Source organism: Leptonychotes weddellii, chromosome 5, assembly GCF_054177405.1.
Source record: "Leptonychotes weddellii isolate Sample4059 chromosome 5, ASM5417740v2, whole genome shotgun sequence".
Classification (NCBI taxonomy): domain Eukaryota; kingdom Metazoa; phylum Chordata; class Mammalia; order Carnivora; family Phocidae; genus Leptonychotes; species Leptonychotes weddellii.
The window spans coordinates 8,628,997-8,641,140 of record NC_138373.1 but is presented as its reverse complement, the minus strand read 5'-3'; positions in this window follow the sequence as shown (position 1 = coordinate 8,641,140).

Below are 12,144 nucleotides of genomic sequence, written 5' to 3'. Positions count from 1 at the left end.
GATTTTTTTCTCATCTTATACTTGGGATCGAATGTGTGTCCAGCTGCTGGTCTTGTCTCAAGAGTCAGCTCCAAGAGGTTTATCTTTAAAATGGATTCTCTGTATCACTGTGCAGGTATCAATACATTATATCAGCTCAAATTATAATTATCTGTATGCAAATGACAAGAGATAAAACCAGAATCATAACCGTGTAATTTAGGTTAGAGCCTGGCTTGTGTGCTTCTCTAAACATACAATTTCTTTTTTTTTTTAAGATTTATTTATTTATTTATTTATTTGAGACAGAGAGAATGAGAGACAGAGAGCATGAGAGGGAGGAGGGTCAGAGGGAGAAGCAGACTCCCTGCCGAGCAGGGAGCCCGATGCGGGACTCGATCCCGGGACTCCAGGATCATGACCTGAGCTGAAGGCAGTCGCTTAACCAACTGAGCCACCCAGGTGCCCTAAACATACAATTTCAATCCACCTACAGACCTATGACACAGATTACGTGGACACTAAACTACTTGCCACACTGGTCTATGCTTCTGCATGAATGCCTTTACTCACCTGGGGAAAACCTACTTATCTCCTAAGATTCAGCCTGTCACCACCTCTGTGAACCCTTCCTCAGCCCCAAACATATGGCCACGCCCACCCTGCGGTCCCCATTCTATCTTGTACAGACTAATTTCATTGCATTTATTTATTGTGTGCATTCACATATATATTATTCCCCACTCAAGTCTCTGGGCTCTTTGAAGACCTGGATTATATCTTATTTTTTCACGTTTGGATGTGCAACACAGTGAGCACTCAAATGTTGGCAGATCACTGCATGAGTGAAAATTTCATCTTCCAACTGAAGCTGGACAAGAATACGACTCCCCTACTCTGGTGGGAGATCACAGACAGTGTGGGTTGTCTTTTACTTGAAGCAGAGCCCATGCAAAAATAGAAGGGTCTAACAGCCACTGAACGCCATGTAAGGGTGCTGATTTGGTACCAGCTGCTGTTCTAAGTGCCTGCCATATGTTAGTCCGCCTAGTCCTCCCGCCAGGCCGGCTACTGCAAGTCCAGTACGGGGTGACAAGGCTGATGCTGCTCACCTGGAGAACAGGGCCCAAATGGACAGATGAAATGAAGAAAGAGATGTGGGGAGGTCCCATGAACCAGAGGCAGAGGGGCTAGTGAGTGGAGTTCTGTGTGCTGTATACTGGGGTGAGGTCTTTACTGCCTGCTGCAGGACGGGACCCCGAGACCTAACCCAGACACAATATGGGCAGGATGGTTCATCACACAGGAGCAAGTGTATCATTGCTAAAATGAGTAGCAACACACTCAAACTTCTCAATAAAACAATTAAAAATGCCAGATGTTGTTTCCGGTTCCACAGAAGACAGAGTAAGTACATCCATCACATTCCTCTTGCTAATTACAACCAAAACTCCTGTTCAAAGTACATGAGGCAACTATCAAAAGGCCTCTTGAAAGGTAGAGAACAGAAGGCCAACTGGCTAGGGACCTGAGAGAAGCCCCAGTGGTAAGTTCTCCGGGTGGTCTGTTTGTTTTGCCTTCTATTTATCTTGGCTTGGGTGACAGAGCAATCTACAATGAGAAAATGCCAACAGGCCCCCTACCCGACCACCCGATATGGAGAAGCCCCAAGAAAAGCCCACTCTCTCCAGCCAAATGACCAGGAAGAGGGTAGTTCTGCAGGATGGTACCATTTTGACTTTAGCCAACCTACTCCAGGCAAACACCAGGAAAAAACCCATACTGTTCCCCTCCCCATCAGGTACTGCAGAGACTGTGGGACAAAGCCCTGTTGACCAATGCCCACTCTGCCCCAACAAAGCAGTGGTCGCACCTCTCCCCTCCCCACCAAGCACTGAAGAGACTGGGGAAGAGCCCTACTATCCACAACCTGTACTAATTGAATAATACTAAAAAGGTGGCACACCAAATAGAGTGTGAGGATCTAGAAAAAAGGATTCTTTTTTTTTTTTTTTTCATTAGGGCCCAAACCCATGACCCTGAGATCAAGACCCGAGCTGAGATCAAGAGTTGGACGCCTAACTGACTGAGCCACCAAGGCGCCCTGCAGGAAAAGGGATTCTTTAAATATGAGTATGAAGTACTGGACATGCCTCCCCAAACAGCCCATGTGTGAAACCAATCAGCATCAACAGAGTGAAAGCTTTGAGAACTGAACTACAATGTGGAAAATTCTGAGGGTTCAAATTGGCCTCTGGGTAGCACACAAGTGGGGCAGGCCAAGATAGCTCTGCAGAGGTTTCAAAAACTAAATTTATCTTCAAACCAGAGCCTACAAATATGGACCAGAAGATGCATTCTGAATATAAACATACTGACTGCTAAAATAGAAGATTTACATAGGAACTACAGCCTCAAAATATAATATTCAAAATGTCCAGGATAAAACAAAAAAAATTACTCCTCATACTAAAAACCAGGAAAAACAACTCAAATGAGAAAAGACAAACAACAGATGCCAACACTGAGGTGACAAGATGTTGGAATTACTGAATAAGGATTTTAGAGCAGCGATCACAAAAATGTTCCAACATGTAATTATAAACACTCTTGAAAGATACTGGAAAACAGAAAGCCTCATCAAAGAAAAAGATATAAAGACCCACATGGAAATTTCAGAATGAAAAATTACAGTAAGTGGAAAACTCACAGGATGTGCTTAATAACAAAATGAAGATTTAAAAGAGGAAAGAATCCGTGAACCTGAAGATATATCAGTAGAAATTATCCAATCTGAACAACAGAGACAAAACAGAAAAAAAAGAACAAGTGCCCACAGGACAATAACAAAAGATCTTATTCCTTTTACTGGAGTCCTAGGAGAGGAAAAAGATTGCAGTGCACAAAAAATACTTGAGGAAATAATGGCTGGAAATATCCCAAATTTGGCAAAGGACATAAACCTACCAATTCAAGAATCTGAGCAAACCCTAAAAGGATAAATCCCAATAAATCAACACCCAAACACATCATAATCAAATGTCTGAAAATTAAAGACAAAGAAAAAATTTTGAAAGCGGCTGGAGGGAAAATACAGGCCCAGTGTCAGGCTTCCTCTGCCCCTCCCTGCCCCACGTGCTTAAGCTTTCTCTAAATAAATAAGTTAAAAAAAAAAAAAGATTAAGTTTAAAAACCAAAGAAAAAACTACCCAGAGTGATGTCACACAAAATGGCAGAGTAGGAAACTCTTTGCCAAAGCAACCACTGAGCTGGGAAAAGTGATTAGAGTCAACTATTTTGGAACTCTGGAACCTACCAGAAACTTTTAACAACCAGAGGAGTCCTTATAAAATAAAGGGAGAGGCTGCTGATTTTTCACAAGTGAGCAGCATGTGAAAACCAGCCCAAATCCTCCATTCCTCAGACAGACATGCTGCAGCTGTATGAACAGCAGCCTGCATTCCTGAAGAAGCTGGCTGATGCCAGGGCAGGCAGTGGAAACCTTGTCCTCCATAAATTTAGGGTTATGCATTTAGGACAGTCTGATGGATCCCTGAGGACCAGCACAGATGCTTGTGGTGGATTTGACCCCCCAGCAACAACAGCTTCCCTTGGGGGCATCTACCAGATTTGAAGAGACAGAATCCCCTTCCCCTGCTTCCCAATTTAGAGTCAGGCATTTAAGGAAATCTATGTCAGGTTACTTACTGACTGTAGAGAAAATGAAACAGAAACTTCAGTGGTTATACAAAAACAAAGCATACACATTTTGCAAAAATGGGTTGGAAAGGTAACACACAATTCCAGCCCTCAACAAACAAAACATTAGCAATTCCTGATGACTGAGAAAATTACCTTTGGAGACATTTTGAATGTACAATTCTCAACAAAAAATTATAAAATACACAAACAGCAAAGGATGGACCATTCACAGGAAAAAAAGAATTTGACAGAAACCATTCCCAAGGAAGCCCAGACATCGCACTTCCTACAGGCAAACTTTAAGCCAACCATCGTAAATGTGCTCAGTGAGCTCAGGAAACCACGGACAAAGAACTAAAGGAGATCAGGAAAACAGATGAAAAAAAATGAGACTATCTATGGAAAGAAAGAATTATGGAAAGGAACCAAAAAGAAATTCTGGACTGAAAAGTCCATTAAATTAAAAACTCACTAGAGGGGTTCAGCAGCAGATTTGAGAAGTAAAAGAAGAGATGAGCAAACTCGAAGATAGGTCCTTTGAAATTATCTAGTCTGAAGAGGAGAAGACTAAATGAAGAAACGGAACAAGCCTGAAAGACCCGTGGGAGAGCAGTAGGAAGGCAAAGAGCAGAAGGAGGGGGACAGCTGTAGAGGGCCTGTCACCTCACAGAATGATGGTGGTGGAGAGTCAAATCTGACAGCTTCGTGCCTTAGTGGCTGTTTGTGAATTTGGTTGGTGAACACACAGGAAGCGGGAGATTGGGAGAGGAAGCGAGTATCACAAGTTCAGATTTAGGCAGAGTCTGAGATACAGATAAAGGCACATAGAGCTGCCCTACAAAGAGATGAAATGCAGTCCCAGAGCTTCCAAGAGACGTCCTGTTTGAGGAGAGCATTTAGGAGCCATGTAAACACAATCTTGGTAACTGGGAAGATGGGACAACTGACCACCATCTGTTAAAAGAGCGCCAAGAATGGGGCCCCTGGGTGGCTCAGTCGTTGGGCGCCTGCCTTCGGCTCAGGTCATGATTCCAGGGTCCTGGGATCGAGCCCCGCATCGGGCTCCCTGCTCCGCGGGAAGCCTGCTTCTCCCTCTCCCACTCCCCCTGCTTGTGTTCCCTCTCTAGCTGTCTCTCTCTCTGTCAAATAAATAAATAAAATCTTTAAAAAAAAAAAAAGAGCGCCAAGAAGAGAGCCCTGGAGAGAGACATAGTGCTGAGTCGAGGAGCAGAAACCAGGGAAGGAGCAGCAGACAGAAGTGGCCTCGTGGAACCCACGCGGGCATAGGAACCAATGCTGGAGTGACTGCTAAACAGCAAATGCTGCGGACCTACTACGCGCCAAACTGCCTTTCCTTTATGACGTGCCCCGCGGACCCAGGCACGCCTCATCAGGGTGGGAAGCGCGGGTGGCCGGCCCAGAAGCGAGCCTCAGGGCCGCGCGAGGCCCAGCCAGCCGGAGCGCGTGGAAGGGGCTTACCTGATTGCGCACCTCCGGGCACTGGCCCAGCCGCGGCCCCAGCAACCGGCCAGCCCAGGCGGCTGTGGCCGAGGAGGCCCCGTCGTACTCCAGCCTGGGCCGCGAGGATTCGTCCCCCGCCTCCCTGGCCAGCCGACCCCCTAGCGCGGGGAAAGCCGCGTGGTCCCGCCATGCACCGCGCGCGTCTCGCGTCACTGCGGACGACTCCCGCGAGAGCTGGCGGAGGGAGCCGGTTGCTAGGCAACCGGGCTAGGTTGCTCCCTCCCCGCCTGGAGGCTTCGGGTCTGGGTGGAAAGAGCGTGTGGTGAGGTTCCCGCCCTTGGTTCTCGCCTTGCAGACCTGCGGAATCCAATTCGATGACCCTTTCCAAACACGACGGGGGAATCTACTCGGTTCCAGGAATCCACGTCCCCTAGGGCGGTGGTTGCCTCCAAGGCTGTGGCTCTGTGAGAGCCCAAATCCCCCCTCGGCTCTGCCCTTTGCCGGTGCAGGGTTTTTCTGGGACCCCCGAGAAACTGAGCGCCTGTCCGTAGCTGGAGCTTTCTCATGGTTCGTCCTTTGGTTTTTGTTTTGTTCCCTTGTAAGTTCCCCAGACCTTTGTAAAGACTGCCTGGAGAATGGCACATTTAGATTGACACCAGACCCAAAGGGCACTTTTTTTTAACAGTTGCTAACGGGTGTTTCCTACCCCCCGCCCCACCACCCCTCACAATCATTCTGTCCCAAGGTCTGGCTAAAACTGAGCAGCTAACACCTGTTCTACCAGTCTCAGCATTAAAGAAAAGCCCTTTGCCGGGGCGGGAGGTGTCAAACTCTGAAATTCCTCTCTCCTACCCCGAACTGATTTTGTCACCTCTCTTGCTCCTTCATTTTATTGGGAAGAGTTCACATTCCTCCAGTTCTTCTACAAACACACTTTTCATCCTCATTCCAGCCTGTAGGCTCTTTCTGGCTCTAACCAGCAGCTCTCTGGCTTCTCTTCCTTTCCCAAATAGCTTGGATATCATGACCCATCATTTCAGTTCTCACTTAAGTGAGTTTTCTCTTTGCCCTTTTGGCCAATCTCCATCCCTTGCGAAACCAAGCTGTGTCTTTTCTCCAGTCTGGCTGCAGAGATTCTAAACATCGCTGCTGAAAAACAAAGAATGGTGCCATCACTCCTCCATAAATGCATGCTTTCTAATGGCACTGGGCTCCTACTGCAGACTGGAAGTTCTTACATCCATTCTGTGACCTTGCTGTCATATTAACTACAGCATTTCCCCCAAACTTCCTAAAGTCTGCCACAAACTTGCCACTCAATCCCATTCTACTTTTAGTAAATGATTTCACCACATCTACTTGCTCTGGAGCAAGTGAGGTATCCCAGCCATCCCTTTGTGGTTGCCAGAAACTGCAAGGGAGGAAAAGGTCTTTTTCCCTCTACTGTCTATGTTCTTGATGAGGGAAGACCTAAAGAAGCAGTTAAACCTGAGTGGTTTTATTATTATTATTATTATTTATTTGAGAGAGAGAGAGAGCACAAGTGGGGGGCAGAACAGAAGGAGAAGGACAAGCAGACTCCTTGCTGAGCACAGAGCCTGACGCGGGGCTCGATCCCATGACCCTGACATCATGACCTGAGCCGAAACCAAGAGTCAAATGCTTAACCGACTGAGTCACCCAGGTGCCCCAAACCTGAGTGTTTTTATGCTAGGTTTGATGACGAATGGAGAGTCATGGAAAAATGTGACCGGATGAAGGAAAGTGTGAGCAAACTTGGGGAAACAGCGGGGATGGCCTGTTCAGATTTTTCTCAGCATCCCTCACCTGGAGATAAGGCTATTCCTTTCCTCCAGGATAAGGAGGGTACCTCTCACATGACCTGCTTCAGAGGAAGGTCAGAAAGTCCTTCCTGTACATGCCATTTCTCAGTTTCCCTCCGCTTCAGATATTCAGTATGCCAAAGTGCCATATTGAATATCAGCATGTCCCAAACCCTGTCAAAAGAAAACAGTCCAGATAAAAATGAAATTTCCTTTGTTCCCTGTCCTCGTGGCACCCCCCCCCGCCCCCGCTTTCCCTAGAAGGAACTACTACCATAAATTTTGTTTCTGTATACACCTAAATATATATGTATCCATAAAACTTAACTTTTTGAGTGTTTAGATATCCCATAATTTCCTCACTGGCTTATAAAGCCATCTGTCATACACTGTTGCATAGAGACAGAAACAGATCTGAGGGGCTGCGGAGAAGAATGAGTAGGGAGTGACTGCTAATAAGAGGTTTTCTTCTTTCTGGGGAGATGAAAATGTTTGGGAACCAGATAGAGGGGTGGTTGCATGACAGTGTGAATGTCCAATATGCACTAAATGGTTAATTTTATGTGCATTTCACCTCAATTTAACAAAAGCAATAGGAAGCCATTGGAAGGTTTTAAGGGAGGGTAACAAGAGCAGACGTAACTTTAGGAATGGTGGTTACTCTAGTGGCAGAATGAGAATGGTTTGGCAGGGGGCAGAGCTGGGTAGGTGGGAGATCGGGAAGCCTATCGAGGCTATTTAGATGAGAGGTGATAGCTAGTGTCACATCACACCCCTGCTTACGATCCCCACCATAAAGCCTCCAATCCTTCCAATGGCACTCAAGACCTTCTATGATTTGGCGCTCACTTTGGCCACCCTCTGTCAGCACAAGCATCTGTCATGATCAGTGTTCCAAAGTTTCTGTCACTGCCATTAGCTTTGCCTGGAGTATTTTTCCCCTTTCCCTCCCCCACTGCCAACTTTTTTTAAAGATTTTTTTTAATTTTAGAAAAATTTAAGTATTTTTTTAAAGATTAAAATTAAAATTTAATTTAAAAATTTTTAAATTTAAAATTTTTTTAAATTTTAATTTTTTTAAATTTTAAATTTTTTAAAAATTTAGAGGTAGAGGGACAAGCAGACTCTGCATTGAGTGCAGAGCCTGACGTGGGGCTCCATCTCAGGACCTGAGATCATGACCTGAGCCGAAGTCAGGTGCTTAACTGACTGAGCCACCCAGGTGCTCCCCCCCATGCCAACTTTTACTTATTCTTTAGGTTCCAGCTTAAATGTCATTTGCTCATGGGAGCTTCTCCTGACCTCCTTGAACGTACTAGCTCCTTTGCTGTGTCCTCCTTTTCATGCACCTTTTGGGTCTTGCCTCCCACTGGTTCCGTGCCAGTTGCCCCGCAGGATTGCGAGCTCCCGGAGGGCAGATGTGTCCCTGGCCTGTAGCCCTCGTGCCTTTCAACAGGGTGGACGTGGAATAAGAATTTGTGGGAGGAATGAATGGATCCGCATCTCAAGCAATGTGCTACAGCCTTCCTCCTCTTTCTGCCATACTTCAATCTCTACCTCCTCTTTGTTTTAGCTCTGAAGCATGCTTCCATCTTTCTTTCTTTTTTTTTTTTTTTAAAGATTTTATTTATTTGACAGAGAGAGACACAGCGAGAGAGGGAACACAAGCAGGGGGAGCGGGAGAGGGAGAAGCAGGCTTCCCGCGGAGCAAGGAGCCCGATGCAGGGCTCGATCCCAGGACCCTGGGATCATGGCCTGAGCTGAAGGGAGACGCTTAACGACTGAGCCACCCAGGCACCCCGTGCTTCCATCTTTCTTAAAAACACTTCTCTTGATGCCATCACCTCCCAAAGTTATCACCTCAAACCTCCCTTTCCTTTGAATACCGCTGGCTCAGTCAGAAGAGCATGTGACTCTTGATCTTGGGGTGGTGAGTTTGAGCCCTCCATTGGGTGTAGAGATGACTTAAAAATAAGTAAATCAATGGGGGAGTGTGGAGGATCTTGTGGGGTGACAATAAAGTGCTTTCAGTTGGCCAGGCTGCCTGGGTCAACCCAGGAGGTGAGGTTGAGAGGCGGGTCCATCTTCCTACCTAGGACCTGTCAATGGCTCACTAGGGAACAAAATGAAAACTTCTCAGCCCGGGAGTCAAAATTTTCTTTAGTTCGGCTACAACTTACCTTTTCAGCTTCATCTCCCATTTCTCTGCTCACACAGTCGACGCTTTAACCAAACCAGAGTATAACTGTTTTCCTAACCTCGCTTCCTCATATTTGTATCTTTCGTGACATCTCTCTGTTTCTGCTATATCCTCGTCCCTAATTTCTACCTTTTGAAATCTGATCTGTCCTTTATGGATCAGTTACAGTTCAAATGCAGCCTTTCCCGATCTTCCCATTTGGGAGTGATCTCAACAGCTCCTACAGCATCTGCTGGTAACTCGCACTCAGAACAGCAGTATCGGCACGATCTCGTGTCACTCCTCGAAACACGCCCCCCTTCGTTTTCAAGTGCCAATTCACCCGATTTTCCTCCTACCTCTCAAGCTGCCCTTTCAAAGGTCCTTGCCAAGCGTAGCCTGCTATACTTGGCTGTTTTGAATACCGAAATGCCTCAGTGCTGGACCCTCTTCTTTCCTCACGCCCTTGCCTTGGCCATCTCAGCTTTGGTTCCAGTTACCATGAAATTCCAATCGCCTCTAACTTCTCTGAGCTCCAGGGCCCACCTAGTATCTTCACCTGGATGCTCAGAGGCAACTCAGCTGGGGACATATCTGTGCCAAGCTTGGCCCTCTTCCTGTGGTCTCTCTCTCAAGTGGATGGCACCCCACCGGTTCCACAAGCCAGAAACCTGGGACTCCTCTCTCGAAACCGAGGCCCGAATATTTTGCCTTTTACGCGTGCTTCCGGCCTGTCATTTCTCTCCATGTCCACCACCGCCACTGTCTTATCTCCCACCATGCTCTGCCTGGACTGCAGCAGGAGCTTCCTACTCAACTTCTGCACCCACTCTTGCTGCCTGCCCTCTGGTCTGTTCTCCACACTGCAAATGGAATGGTCTGTTCAAAATGCAAGTATGGTTTTGACATCTCTTTGCCTAAAGCCCATCAGCCGCTTTCCATTGTCTGCATGGATCTGCTCCTGCCTCTCTGTCCAGATTCATCTTATTTTTAAAAAATATTTAATTATTTTATTTATTTGAATAAATAATATTCAAATATTCATGCGCATCCGGGGGCGGGGGTGTGTGGCGGGAAAAGAAGAGGGGAAGAATGCCAAGCAGATTGCGCTGAGCACAGAGCCCCATGTGGGGCTCGACCCCACGACCCCAAGATCACGACCTGAGCTGAAACCAAGAGTCAGATGCTCAACAGACTGAGCCACCCAGGCACCCCCAGACTCATCTTGAACCACTGTCTGGGCTCTGGCTGTACTGGCCTTTCAATTCCTTTAACGGCCCCCAGGGCCTTTGCACATGCAACTCCTGCTACTGAGAATGAGCTTTCCCTCCCTAGTTGTTGCTCAGTTAACACCCCCTGACACTCTGTACCTTAGCTCAGCTCTCAGTTTATCAAGGAAGCATTCCTATAACTGTCCTCCCATGCTCTCAGAGCATTTTGTTATTGCGCTCCCTCTAGACATACAGTTGGCCTTTGAACGATGTGGGGGTTTAGGGTAATGACCCCCCACACAGTTGAAAATCCACGAGTAATTTTCGACTCTCCCTAAACTTAATAGCCTACTCTTGACCAGAAGCAGGACCAACAACATAAACGGTCGGCGAACACATATTTTGGGTATGTATTACATTCTATATTCTCACAATAAAGTAGCTAGAGAAAAGGAAATGTTAAGGAACTCCTAAAACACATTTACAGTACTGACCATATTTATGGGGAAAAAAAATCCACATATAAGTGGACCCCCGCGGCTCAAACCCGTGTCCTTCAAGGGTCAACTGGAGTTATAAATTTGTTCTTGTGATTATCTGATTACCCTACTTGTTTCCCTGACTAGCCTCCAGAAGGGTGGGTCTGTTTCTGCTCTCCACTGTGCTCCCAGTGCCCGACAGAACAGGCCTCTGATGACACATGATGCGTGCATGCAACTTTTGAGGGTGAGGAACAGAATGTCTTCATCTTTGAAAATTTTAGTGCTCACATAATGAATGGATGCACAAAATGTGTGTATAACTAAGAATGCAGTGTAAAAAGAGAAATCATTCATTCACCCCGAAATGCTGACAGGCCTACCTACTGTACCTTCAGGAACGCATTAGAGACTCAGGACAACCACGGTGGGCAAGATGAACTCACTTGAGACAACAGTACAGAACACGCCTCAGCTCTGTGCCCTCAGCTTAGATTTCTGCTATGCTGTCCTCCCCCTTGGCCATTCCAAGCCTTTGTTCCTTTTTACCTTGGCAGGGCCACCCCTACGCCCCAAGCAAATTTGGTCCATCTGTATAAATCCTAACTCCCGCCCCTCAATGCGTATCATTCTAGTGGCCTAATCTCACGAATCCTTACAATGCTCTGCTGACCAGTGACCAGCCAACCAAGCTGCCTTCTAGAACTGGGGCCTGGCCACAGGATGCTGGGAAGACCTCTCGGGCGGGAGTACCAGAGCCTCTGGGGCATCTGGTCAAGGCCATGTGCAGGTGGGGGAGTTGAGGGCTGGGGTACACCTGGGAGAGTCGCCCTGCCGGGTGGCACAGCTACCCCAGGCCAGACCCGGGTCCTGGAAAGCACTTCAAAGCTCAAGGCAGTCCTCTGCCTGGCTTTCTGGACCCCTCAGCTTCACACTTGAGCCCTGGAGTGATCTGTAAGAGACCTGTGACCAGGGTGCCTGGGGGGCTCAGTCGGTTAAGCGTTTGACTTCAGCTCAGGTTACAGTCTCAGGGTCCTGGGTTCAAGCCCTGCATCCAGCTCCCTGCTCAGCCAGGAGTCTGCTTCCTCTGCCTCTGCTCTTCCCCCTGCTTGTGCTGTCTCTCTCAAATAAAATCTTAAAAAAAGAGAGAGCTGTGACCAAGGTCTGTCCATTGTCTCATCAGTGGTTCTTCAGATGCAACAGGCTCACCCTTGCATTCTGCTGCAGGGAGCAGAAAACCCCAGCTGTAGGCAAGCATTCCCCATTTCTGTGTTTATCCAGATCATCTTCCCACTGGGCAGTCCTCCCCT